Source organism: Zootoca vivipara, chromosome 8 (assembly GCF_963506605.1).
Source record: "Zootoca vivipara chromosome 8, rZooViv1.1, whole genome shotgun sequence".
NCBI lineage: Eukaryota > Metazoa > Chordata > Lepidosauria > Squamata > Lacertidae > Zootoca > Zootoca vivipara.
In genome coordinates, this window is record NC_083283.1 from 15,128,422 (window position 1) to 15,141,454 (window position 13,033).

The 13,033-nt window shown below is 44.7% G+C and overlaps 1 protein-coding gene across 4 annotated transcripts in view; it reads left to right on the plus strand.

Moving 5' to 3' along the window:
- Window positions 1-13,033, plus strand: part of SAMD12 (sterile alpha motif domain containing 12) — a 199,078-nt gene that overhangs the window by 66,306 nt on the left and 119,739 nt on the right. The window lies entirely within an intron of this gene.

Here is a 13,033-nt window from a genome sequence, read left to right on the forward strand (position 1 = left end):
AACACATGCCGTTTGTAGCCCGTTATTTTCAACTTGCAATTTTTCAAATGGGGAAGCGACAACAGCTGCTAAAAGAGGCACAAACGCTGCCATATGTCTCCCAGTCTCTCTCCTCCTGCGTCTCAACTGGAGTAAGACTTTACACCTCCTCCTACTTGCTGGAAAATATTGGCTTTGTATTACCTGTGTTGTCTCGACTGCTGACTTTGCCCATTCTCAAGAGCGTTCCTCTTTCTGCCTGGAAGACAGCATTTTCTGAGTACAGTGGTGCCTCGACTTACGAATTTAATCCATTCCAAAGGCACCTCCGTAAGTCGAAAAATTCATAAGTCGAAAAACGCCATTGGAAACGTGATTTCCCATAGGAATGCATTGAAAATGGAAAAATTTGTAAGTCGAAGCAACCCTATCTAAAAATTCATAAGTCGAAAAATACCTATCTAAAACCGACACGTTTTTTTTTTTGATGTCAAGACATTCGTAAGCGCGCGGCCATTACCCCCATTCGTAAGTCGAAAAATTCGGTTGTCGGGTCGTTCATAAGTCGAGGTACCACTGTATCATTACGGAATCCACATCGCAGTGCCTCAAAACTCCTGGGTTTTGTTTGGAACTCTCATGCAGGATGCGAATTAGATTCAGGTTGCATTTCAAGGCGGATCTCAGATTTGGACTTTTCGAACCGAAACACTGCCATTCTTTGAAATTCACACTTCTCCAAATTTCGCCATTCAGTTCTCTCACGAAACAAATGCATACGTTAGGGGGAAGTGTGCATGAAAACCAATATCTTAGTGGAAATGACACATTCCAAATTTCAGTCCATATATGCCATACCAGGTTAAGCAAAACATATGTAACAAGTAACAATTTACTCTGGATATTCATTCATAGCTTTCCAGACTCTAGGGTACAGCTACCCTATAACATAGCATACATGAGCTCATCTTCTCCTTTGCCTTCTGTTATTATCATCATCATCATCTGCAAGGCCAATCGAAAGTATATTTTGCCAGGCAGTACACCCTCTCTTCTTCCTATCAACAACCAAGGATGAAGTGGCAGGTTGTGGGCGGAAGGAGGGAGCATTTTAATGGAGAAAAGGAGAAAAACGGACCTTAAATGGTTGGTGGATTCATTGATGGAAACTCACTCTGACAAATTATGAGAATCCCTTTCAGGTAGCTGGCCCTCGGGGATCCAATTCTTAATGTAAGCCCGCTCAGCGAAGTTAATGCTATGCCAGCCAAGGCTATGAATCGCTCACAAGACTTAGATTGGGGTCAGTAGTTCACGGTAGTGCTGCCAATAGTTCTGGATATAACCCTGGGGGTGAACACCCCAGAGGATTGCTTGACTAAGAGGTATGGTAGGCCTGTCAGGGGAGGCCCCTCCAGGGCTCTTACTCTTAACTGTCCAAGTCAATTTAATTTGTGGTGTCGCTCCTCTGAAGTTGGTAGCTGAAAGACATCCATGTGTCATTCCAAAGGGATTCGAGGTGTCGCTCTTAAACACTCAAGCTTGTTGCATTCCATTCTCTGGATGGTACCTTTGTGTGTGTGGTGGGGGAGGAAGCAACCATATGTTGTATTATTATTATTATTATTATTATTATTATTATTATTATTATTATTACACACAGTTTTTGCAGAACATTGGATGACTATATTTGGCAGCCTGTTGAAGCAACATCAAGAGTAGCTCGCACACTTAGGAATTGAAATATGCCTACCCTTTCCTCAAACAAAATCTTCCTGGTGCCCCCTAGATGTTTTGAACCACAGCTCCCATTAGCCGCAACAAGTATGGCCAATGGTGAGGGATGATGGAAGTTGTAAATCCCATTTTTTTGGAGGGGTGGTCCACATCAGAATGTACCTAACAGCACTCCTTGGGGCAACCCACATCCCTTCATTTGCTAAATCTCATTCTGGCCTTACTGATTGCTGCCTTTGGGTCGTCTTCTTCTTTCTGCCCACAAAAAGCCGTGAGCCACATTGGGACTTCGTTCTGTTAGTTTTGCGAGGATTAATTCTTGTAAGCAAAGGTTCCATGACTAGGCCAGTTTTCTTCAGGAAAAAATAATACTAGTTCACGACCTCCACCTCATTTCATAGAATCATAGAGTTGGAAGAGACCACAAGGGCCATCCAGTCCAACCCCCTGCCAAGCAGGAAACACCATCAAAGCATTCCTGACAGATGGCTGTCAAGCCTCCGCTTAAAGACCTCCAAAGAAGGAGACTCCACCATACTCCTTGGCAGCAAATTCCACTGCCGAACAGCTCTTACTATCAGGAAGTTCTTCCTAATGTTTAGGTGGAATCTTCTTTCTTGTAGCTTGAATCCATTGCTCCGTGTCCGCTTCTCTGGAGCAGCAGAAAACAACCTTTCACCCTCTTCTATACGACATCCTTTTATATATTTGAACATGGCTATCATATCACTCCTTAACCTTCTCTTCTCCAGGCTAAACATGCCCAGCTCCCTAAGCCGTTCCTCATAAGGCATTGTTTCCAGGCCTTTGACCATTTTGGTTGCCCTCCTCTGGACACGTTCCAGCTTGTCAGTATCCTTCTTGAACTGTGGTTTCCTCCTCACCATGCTTGGAAGGGCGCAGGCCTGACCGCCACACCTCTCTGAGCTTGTCTGCAAGAAATTCTGAGAGTTTGTTGAACTATTTTGAGAAGAATATCTGCAAATTGTCTCTCTGGAAGAGCTGCTGGAAGGGGGCGGGCGGGTGGTAGAGGGTGGAGGAGGAATCATTATCATACTTCCCTAATCCTGATTCATAGGAGGAAGAAGCCTGTTTTGTGCAGTGCCCCGATGATCACATGAAACTATTTTTGGATATTCATTGCTAGCGGAGCTCGGGGCTAGATTGGCTGGTGTGTCCCTTAGCTCAGGCACATCAGCTTCATGTGTGGGCTGGTGTGTGTTGCGGAAACAGAGCTCGCCTTGTTGTGGGGTCTGCTGCTGTTGCTCAGAGCCGGAGAATATTTGGGTTGCGTATTTTTCATGCATTCCTTCCTTGTATCCTCTTAAGGAGGCTTTGGGTGGCGCTTGTTGTGTGAGTTTATTCACTTGATAATGCAATTGCCAAGACGAAATGAAAGGCAGGTGCCATTAGGTTGCATTAATGGAACATTTGGTAAGTTCCATCAGAAGCTAAGCAGTTTAAAGAGCTTTAAAGCGTTGCTAGATCCTGCAGCTTCGTTGTAAGTCATGTTTGTGTATTAGAAAGGCAGGGCAAAACAGCAATAATAATTATGAAAATAATAATAATTAATATGCTAGTGATGAATGGTTTAATAGTTGGCTAAAGACATCAACGAACAGCTTTAGATTTCCTCTCTATTTTGTCATCCTTGCTCTTGCAGCCGCTATATGTCAAGGTAGCTTAATCTATCTATCTATATATATATAACTGTAAACTGGGTATGTGGGTGTGTTTCCACTTTTCACCAAAACCGCTTGACCAATTGAGGTGAAATTTTGCACAGCATCACATGCGAATGTCCGAAGGCTATAGGAAAGTTTGCTAAGACAGATGTCACACCTCCGCCAGGTAAAACCTCCAAAACCCTGTGTTTCAAAACATACCACTCGGATAAAAAATTCCTTCCAGCAGCACCTTAAAGACCAACTAAGTTTTTTATTTTGGTATGAGCTTTCGTGTGCATCCACACTTCTTCAGATACACTGAAATAGAAGTCCCCATTGATTGATTGAATGTAGAGAAAGGGAGGGTGGTGGAAATGGGTGATTGACTGACTGATAGCTGTTGACTGTAAACGACTGCAAATGGTCTTGCATGAAAAAGCAAGGGGTGAGATGGCTGGAGATCGCTTTATCATGTATAGTGAGATAAGAATCCAACGTCTCTGTTCAAACCAGGACTCTCCATGGTTTTAAGCTTGGTGATAAGTTGCAATTCAGCAATTTCTCTTTCCAGTCTATTTCTGAAATTCTTTTGTAGTAAGACAGCTACTTTGAGATCTTGTATAGAATGTCCTGGGAGATTGAAGTGTTCTCCTACTGGTTTCTCTGTCTTGTAATTCCTGATGTTAGATTTATGTCCATTTATCCTTTGGCGTAGGGTTTGGCCTGTTTGTCCAATATAGAGAGCTGAAGGGCACTGTTGGCATTTGATGGCATACACAAGGTTAGAGGACGAGCAATTAAATAGTCCTGAGATGGTATGTTGGATGTTGTTGGGGCCAGTAATGATGTTGTCCGGGTGTATGTGGAAGCAAAGTTGGCATCTGGGTTTATTGCAGGCTGTGGTACCAGTTTCCATGTTAAGTCTGGTGGTTGTATTATTGTGGGTGAGGAGTTGTTTAAGATTGGGTGGCTGTCTGTAGGCAATGAAAGGTCTTCCACCCAGAGCTTGAGAAAGAGAGCTGACACTGGTATGCTTTTGAACTGCTAGGTTGGCAGGAGCTGGGACAGCAACGGGAGCTCACTCCATCACGGGAATTCGAACCGCCAACCTTCTGATCAGCAAGCCCCAAAGGCTCAGTGGTTTAAACTGCCACCATACTGTACAGAACAGAAGAATTGGATTCTGCTGTGTGCTGCTCCGCCAGTGGGATTCCACCCTTAGTGGGCAGCTCCTGCACTGCTGTGTGTGCTCGGCTGCCATGCCATGCCTGCTTTCTCTCCCCTCTATGACGACCCCTCCACCACCGATGCTGCTGCCTCTGCTGCTACATTTTGGAAAGAGGACACCTGAGCCAAACCTGCTGCACTTGCCACCCACCCCGAAACGACCCCCATCAGTGCTATGGTGAGAGACCAACATGAGAGATGTAGCTGGTTCTTCTCACCTGCCATTCCTCTTCCCTAGGTCTCTTCTTCCCACCTTGGGGCCTCTGTAGTCTCAGCCACACTGTTTTCAGTCCTCCTAGGGTCTGCTTCCCTAGCGATTTCACCGCATAGACCACAACCGGCTCCTCCTCAATATTTGGAGAGGTCCCGCCAAGCTGAAAGTGTGATTTGTGGCTGACTTACCAAAGCAAAGTTTAGAGGGCGGAGAGTTGGATGTTCCTAACATTCCTCATTCGGGAGGAAAGCCAAAACAGGGTTGTCCATGTGTGTGCGCATGCTCATTCATGCCTTGGGGGCTGTCACGGGACTAGGGGTCAGCAGAGAGCCCAGTCCAGCGGTGCCAGGGCTCCCGAGCAGGGAAGAGCCCAGTGAGATGGTGAAGGAGGAGAGGGATGCTGCTGACTCAGACCAGCCACAGGAGGGGTCGGGAGTGTCAGAGCGCAACGTCGCAGAAGGAGAGGTTTCTGGGGAAAAGCAACTGAGCAGCTCAGGAGGGGAGGGGAATGTTGTCCCTTCACACACACACCCCAGTTACGCAGGGGAGAAAAGCGCCGGGAACAGAGGAGGAGATTTAGGGCGCCAACGATACGTTGCTGGAGAAAGTCCCGCCGAGCAGCACTTCCGGATTCTGACTCAGACTGAATAGTCATGGACTTTTAGCTCTGTGTTGTACATATGCTATATAATAAAACTCTGTAAAAAACCACCTACAGAGTTTGGAGCCTCTTACTCGCGTGAAGCACCCAGGAGCCCTGATGGTGGTGGGCTGAAGCAGGAGGATTCTGCTTTTGTTATGAGTCTTGGTCCACCTTCCACAGCATCATGTGCTGGGAGCTGCTGCCACTTGCAGCTCCTTGGTGCTTGCCTTCCTCATGCCCCTGCCCATTTGGAGTTGCTTATCCCCTCTTTCATGCTTCATGCGTTCATGACTGTATATGTTGGAAGTGTGTTAGCCTTGACACTTCTGAAGTCTGGAGACAGGCCAGGAGCTTTGTGAAATGCAAGTCTCTGGCTCAGACCCAATGGGGGGGGAATGGAATGAAGAGATCAAAATGCTCTGAAGAACTAGCACAGAGGAATCGGCTGTTGCTTATTCAGATAATAATTAGTCCCTCAAACACTACACAACTGATGCAGAAGAGGGTCTTCTTCTCAGTTGCTGCAACCCACTTTCCTCGCCAGGTGCCAGGTCAGGTGATAAGATAAGATAAGATAAGATATCTTTATTGTCATTGTCCCCTTGCGGGAACAGCGAAATTACTCGGTTGCTACATCCACTCAGATAAAGCATTCCGCATAATCCAAAATTACAAAAAGCTAATTAAAAACAGTAAATATACTACAAAATAACAAGTAAAATAAGATGACTTCAAAGTCCGGGCTTTCCATTTAAGTCATTCCAGCATGAACCAAAATCATTTCTAAATGCCCACACATTCCAGCACGTAGTATGAGCTGATAAGTGACGCAATTTTATCCATTTTGCTGAATTTTACTGCACTGTTATTATTATTATTTGCTTACCATCCCCCCATCAGCTTTCTTGGTTTAAGTGATTTTTCTGCATTCATTGTATTATTTTAATGCACTGAGAAAGTTCTACTGAAGGGCAGCTAAATGAAAAAAAAATCAATGAAATAACCTGGTACTTTCTGCTCCAATTGGTAATGATGAAGCAGAGACCCTTTGCAGCCCATGACGTTCTTTTAACTGCAGGTGCTCAGGATTGAACCAGGGAGCCTTCTGGATGCAAAAGCATGTGGCTTAACACCATGCTATGACCTTGCTGGTTTTACCTGGACTAACACCTCTCTGTCTACATCTATATATTCATACACTGGCAAAGCACAAATGCAGAAATAATAAGCGTTTTGAATGAAATTTCATTGAGAAGGTTTTGTGTACGTTTCCGAGCACAATTCAAAGTGTTGGTGCTGACCTTTAAAGCCCTAAACGGCCTTGGCCCAGTATACCTGAAGGAGCATCTCCACCCCCATCGTTCTGCCCAGACACTGAGGTCCAGCACCGAGGGCCTTCTGGCGGTTCCCTCACTGCGAGAAGCAAAGCTACAGGGAACCAGGCAGAGGGCCTTCTTGGTAGTGGCCCCCGCCCTGTGGAACACCCTCCCATCAGAGGTCAGAGAGATAAACAACTACCTGACATTTAGAAAATACCTAAAGGCAGCTCTGTTTAGGGAAGTTTTTAATCTGTGATATTCGATGTATTTTAATGTTTGTTGGAAGCCGTCCAGAGTGACAGGGGAAGCCCAGCCAGATGGGCGGGGTATAAATAATAAATTATTATTATTATTATTATTATTATTATTATTATTATTATTATTATTATTATTAACCAAAAGGGCAAATTTTCAGATCCATTTCTGTTCTTAGGTATGAGTGTAAATATTTTACAGCCGTTTTATTAAACAGTAAACTTCAGAGAGGTGGGTTTCTCTCTCTCTCTCTCTGAACTCTCTCTCTCTCTCTCTCTCTCTCTCTCTCTCTCTCTCTCTCTCTCTCTCTCTCTCTCTCTCTCTGAACTCTTTTCTGTATAAATGAAGGAACTTTTTAACTGCAAAGCCCACAGTAATATATTACCCTGAAGGTCACAGTTAAAAACCTGTCAATATATGTATTCATAGTAAATCAATTTCAGTTACATCAATGCAAACTCTGACGGGAAAAATTCCTCACTATTGATCTGAAGGAGAAGCCGATATTGTTGAAATTATTAATTATTGCTGGATCCATAATAAAAAGGCCAGTATGGGTTCTGTGCTTTATGATCATGTCAAATTAAAAAAAAAAAAGAACAACAACAAATCTTTTCCTTCCATGAGATGCTGTAGATCTTCACACATCTCGGCAATAAAAGGTCTTTCATAACACTGTTGACTGCCGGCGTGTAAATGAACAAATGAAGGGTGTTCTGTCAGATGAAGCATAAAAGCCATTAGCAATGCACTTTTATTTGAATGGAGCAACATTAATTTTTAAAAGGACGTAACCTGAGACTTCTGCAGAATGTGAGTAGAGAAGGAAAACACGGAAAATACAAACAAACCTTTTTGGCGCATGTTCGCGGCAGCTCCACATGGACATAGCAACACAAAGCTTGGGCTGGCTTGATTTTTAAGAGTGGCAGAGGATGTGATTAGGGACCGATTGATGTGGTTGGTGCCAATAGCACTTCGGTTATCAGGTAAGGTATTCTGTTGACGAAAAATTGGGAGCAAGGCTGACAAGAGATGGGTACAGGAAGTACTGATGTATTGGGCGGGCAGCCAGTAGTGGCCCCAGACTCAGATTTCTTTCTTAAAGTATGTTTCTAGCTTTCCTATAAATAAAGTTGTGAAACAAAATGTGCAGGTACCCTCTGTGTGATTTCTATGAGATGAGTCACATTGGCTTCTCCCACCTTTCCATGCTTTTATCCAGTGAGCGTAGTCAGTGCTGTGATTGGCAGGTGAGTTGTTTTGACGCCAGACAATAGGAACCCCTGTCGTCTTAAAGAGCTGGGGTTTTCTCCTTCCCTTTATCATATCCCCCCCCCCCGCCGCGCTTCTGTCTCTTTCTCTAGTCCTAAACTTTGGCCTAGGGAGAGTCCCGAGGGCCAGATACAAAGGCTAGGAGAGCCCTGTTGGCCATGGAGAAGGAGAGACTGTGAATTATCTGGATAATGCCTTGGTTTTCAACCAGTGTGGCCATGGCACCCTGGGGCGACTTGGGGAATGTTCAGGAGAGCCAGGGGGGGCATCCTTTCATTAACTTGCTGCCCATATCTTCCTGAATTATCTCTCTCTCTTCCTCTCTAAGGAAATTTCAGGGGAGCTGGCAACATTTTTACTTGCAGCCAATTATCTTCCTGAAATAAACCAGTGGCAAAAAAGTGGGGAAACGCTTTTGCATAACTGTTTATCTTCTTAAAATATTCTCCCTACACACACACACACACACACATACAAACATCCTCCCCAGCTTCAGCAACTAACAGTTCCTTAGTTTTACATAGAGGGCTTGAGAAATTCAAGAAAATAGCAGAATGATGGGGTGTGTGCCTGGATGTGTCTGTGCTCTTTAAAAATAACCCTGGAAGTGTTTCTCTCTCCTTCTACCTCCAAAATCCCTACCTGCCCCAGGTTGAGAACCACTTTAATACTGGGAGCAACTTCCCAGGCTTAGGAACATATTCTCTCGCTTCCTTCTCTTCTCTGGGCTCACATATACAAAGTCAGGCTGAGTGTGTGTTTAAACAGCAACAACAAAACCTGAGACGTTTCTCATATGGAACATTGCCCAAAACTGCCATATAGAGATAACACATTTAAAAGAGAGAGAGAGAAAGTTGCAGAAGTCATCGTTGAAATCCTTCATTAACAGCAGTTCTATCACTGAAAAAGGCTGGGCAAACTTTCGTGAACTTTCTGCGGAATAGCTCATCCTCCATTAAAATACCAATACAGTGGTACCTCGACTTACGAACGACTCAACAACCGAATTTTTCGACATCCAAATGGAAACCGCGGCGGTTTTAGATAGGGTTTTTTCGACTTATGAATTTTTAGATGGGGTTGCTTCGACTTACAAATTTTTCCATTTCCAATGCATTCCTATGGGAAATCGCGTTTCCAATGGCGCTTTTCAACTTACGAATTTTTCGACCTATGAAGGTGCCTTCGGAACGGATTAAATTCGTAAGTCGAGGCACCACTGTATCCTGTCCTCAGTTGCCTACATTTGGGGAATAAAACTCATTGTGAAACACCTAAGTGTAAATGGCACTTTTTTTTCCCTTTCCCTCCTCCTCCTCTTTTTTTGAAGAAGGTTTGAAACTCCTTTAAGAGAATATCAACCACTTGTACCTACATTTCTGAAGGACTAAGTATTGCAAGGTTTAACACGGCTGCTTTCTCCTCCAGTGAGAGAACCATAGGAGGCAGCTAATTAGATTTTTATGCACCTGCTCAGTGCAAATTGTTGCAGAACCTCCAGTGGCACTTTACAAAGCTGCGGATGGTTATGAGATTGGATTGCCGCCTCAGTCCTGGGAGTGCGAGGCTCCACAGGAATCCTTCGATACATTAAGCAGAACGAGGTGGTGGGATTCTGAAGTGCATCAATAAATACTGCACTTGTGTGCGTGCGACATTATCGAATGCTCACTTCTGTAAAGTACTCCTTGCGAGTAAACTAGCACATGAAGGAGAGGGGTTTGTCAAACCCAGCGAGTGCTGCAGTCCTGCAGGAAGGGGCTGCCTCTGAAGTGCTAGAGCACAATCTTGGCATGTAGAAGGGCCCCAGATTTAATCGCCAGCCACTTCCAGGTTGCACTGGCAAAGACCCCTGTTTGAAATCTTGGAGAGCCACTGCCATCCACAGTAGACAACACTGAGCTAGATGGGCCAGTGGGTCTGCACAAGGCAACTTTTGTTCTTTCCTACTTTGCTAGTGCTCTTCAGTAATATCCAGGACGAAGGAAGTGCTGTGAAGTTCGTGTTTCGTGGGCAAAGGGGCCCCAGGTTCAATCTCCAACATCTCCAGGTATGTCTGGGAGAGATTCCTGCCTTCAGGAGGGGCGGTTGCCCAGGGCGCAAAATTGTTAGCGGTGCAAAATTCCAACACCCGTTGCCGCCACAATACAGCTTCGCTCTTCCATTGCTGGGCTCTGTTGAAAACGGCTTCTCCATGCGAACCTGGAAGTGACCTCTCCAGACAACGGAGCGACTTTTCGTATCTCTGTGGCTGTGATCTCCTGGGTGACGCAGACACCACTAGGCAGTTGAATGTGCACGCGTACTCCGTCCACTTCCCTTCTCTCCCACCGTTCCCTGCGGCCCCAGGCACTGGCAACCCACGCTATGCCACTGCCTGCCTGATACCTGAAAGAGCCCCTGCCAGTCAGAGGAAGCAACACTGAGGTACATAAGCCATGTATAAGGTAGATGTGTAAGGGGAAGGGCGCGTCTTATGTTCACCCCATGCAAGTGGTGTGTGTGTGTGTCTCTGTGTGTGTGTGTTTAAATCAGGGGAAACATTTCAAAACTACGCCACAGTTGCTACTTGCAGTTTGAACTGGTACAACTGGAAAACCTCCCACCAGAGTCTGCCACCTCAGCTTGTGTGACTAGCTCTTAGACGTGAAGGGAAGATTAATTGGGAAATAAGGCTCATGAACTTTTATTTTGTACTATATAGGAAAGCAATGCCTCCCTGATTCTGCTTAATACCTTTCTGAAGCCAGTTATAATCCTGTTCTTTTTAAGGTCCGGTCAAGTATACCCTTCAGTAGCTACAGGGTGGGGTCTTTTCTTTTTTCTTTTTAGGTGGGGGGAGGAATGCATCCCTTTCCTTTCCTTTTGTCCCCCTCCTCTAAGAGCTTATGAGTTGTTGATTTTCTTCTTGTGTCGCTTGGCTTTTGTAGCATGAGAGATATTAAATGACAGCTCTTTATGTGCTGTCTCCCCACCATATGGGATTGTACATACAGTGCTAGATGCTTAAATTGGATTCATCTGTGTACTTGGCAGAAATCCAGTTTATATGGCCGTGGGATAAAACCTGTAATGCTGCGGCTTGGTTGGCGTTGCGTTTGGGGTTTTCTTTTTAATGGGGTTGGAGAGAAAGCTGGCAGGCACTCCCACCTTCAAAACTGGGGCCACGTTACACATTTTAATGTTCTCTCACAGGAGAAACTCCCTGGAAAGAGGCTCCCAGCGTCTGTAAACCTGGCTGATTGGTTATTTATTTGTGAATATATGTTTTGTGTGTGTGTGTGTGTCCACCTATCCCCACAGATATACAGCCAAGATTGGCTCCCAAAGTTGCTTGCAATTAATGCCTACATAAATTGTTGTTGTTCTTGTTGTTGTTGTATATTTATTTATACCCCGCTTTCCCCCCCTGACCTCAAGGAGGCTTACAGATAAAAACAGTGTGTCTTTTTCTTTTAAAAACATGTTTAGGGGTACTCTAATTTTGACTCGAAGAAAATCACCATTTTATAGTTCAAATCGAGGAAAATACATACAGTAAATGGACAAAAGTATAAAGAACATGCATTACCTCACATCACACAGCTGACAACTCACAGTAACTTCCATATGGGCATGAGGTCGTGTGCGCTAACATCTTCCCGACTTTCATCAGTAAAACACCACACATCCACATTCCACACTGCTTCACACATTAAACGCTCGCCTCCGTCTGAGACTCAGGAAACACCGTGACGGGAAATGAGGCCGCCATTGGGGGATAGCAACGGAACTGACGATTCACTGTGCTATTCAACAGAACTGATGCTAGAGAAGAAACTAACATTTTTAAATGTTTTAGTTTCTTCTCCCGTTAGATTCACAAAATGTTTAGGGGTATGGGTACCCCTGCGTCCCGTCCCCGTCCCCCCAGAAAAAAGCACTGGATAAAAATAAAAACCACTAAAAACATAGAAAACTTTCCCCTCCTGCATTCAAATTGTCCCCCCTCCCTTCCATTACCCGTATTACCCACAATGAAGCGCTGCCTTTTCACTGATGTTACTGCTAACCATGGTTAAAAGAGGGGCTGCTAACTTGGTGTGAGCTAGCGATGAGCTACACCAGATGGTCAGTTGTAGGGCTCAGACTGCGCACATGCGTGGAAGAATGCATGAAGGGGGCTGTTCTGGCCAGCCCTGGCCCCCGGTGAACACTGCCCAGCCACTGAAGTTCCACATGCATACACCAAGATATGTGTCAAGCTCCTTCACATGTCAGTCAAAAGCACAGGCCATGGTTGCTACCATGGCCAGATTTAGGTTTGATGAGGCCCTAAGCTACTGAAGGTAATGGGGCCCTTTATATGTCCAGCTGTCCTTTGTCAACAACAAATTGCCGCTGTTTTTTGTGTTGAATATATGCTATATGGTAATTTATGGACCTAATAGGTATCTAAAGCCATTTGCATATAACAAAATATGTATTTTATCAAAGTAATTGTTGAACTGAAATACAATTAAGAAGAAGTATATTAATAGTGAAATACAATTAAGAAGAAGTATATCAGGCTTCCTCAACCTCGGCCCTCCAGATGTTTTAAGACTACAGTTCTCATCATCCCTGACCACTGGTCCTGCTAGCTAAGGATCATGGGAGTTGTAGGCCAAAAACATCTGGAAGGCCTAGGTTGAGGAAGCCTGAAGTATATTAACAGTGAAATAATTATTAAATG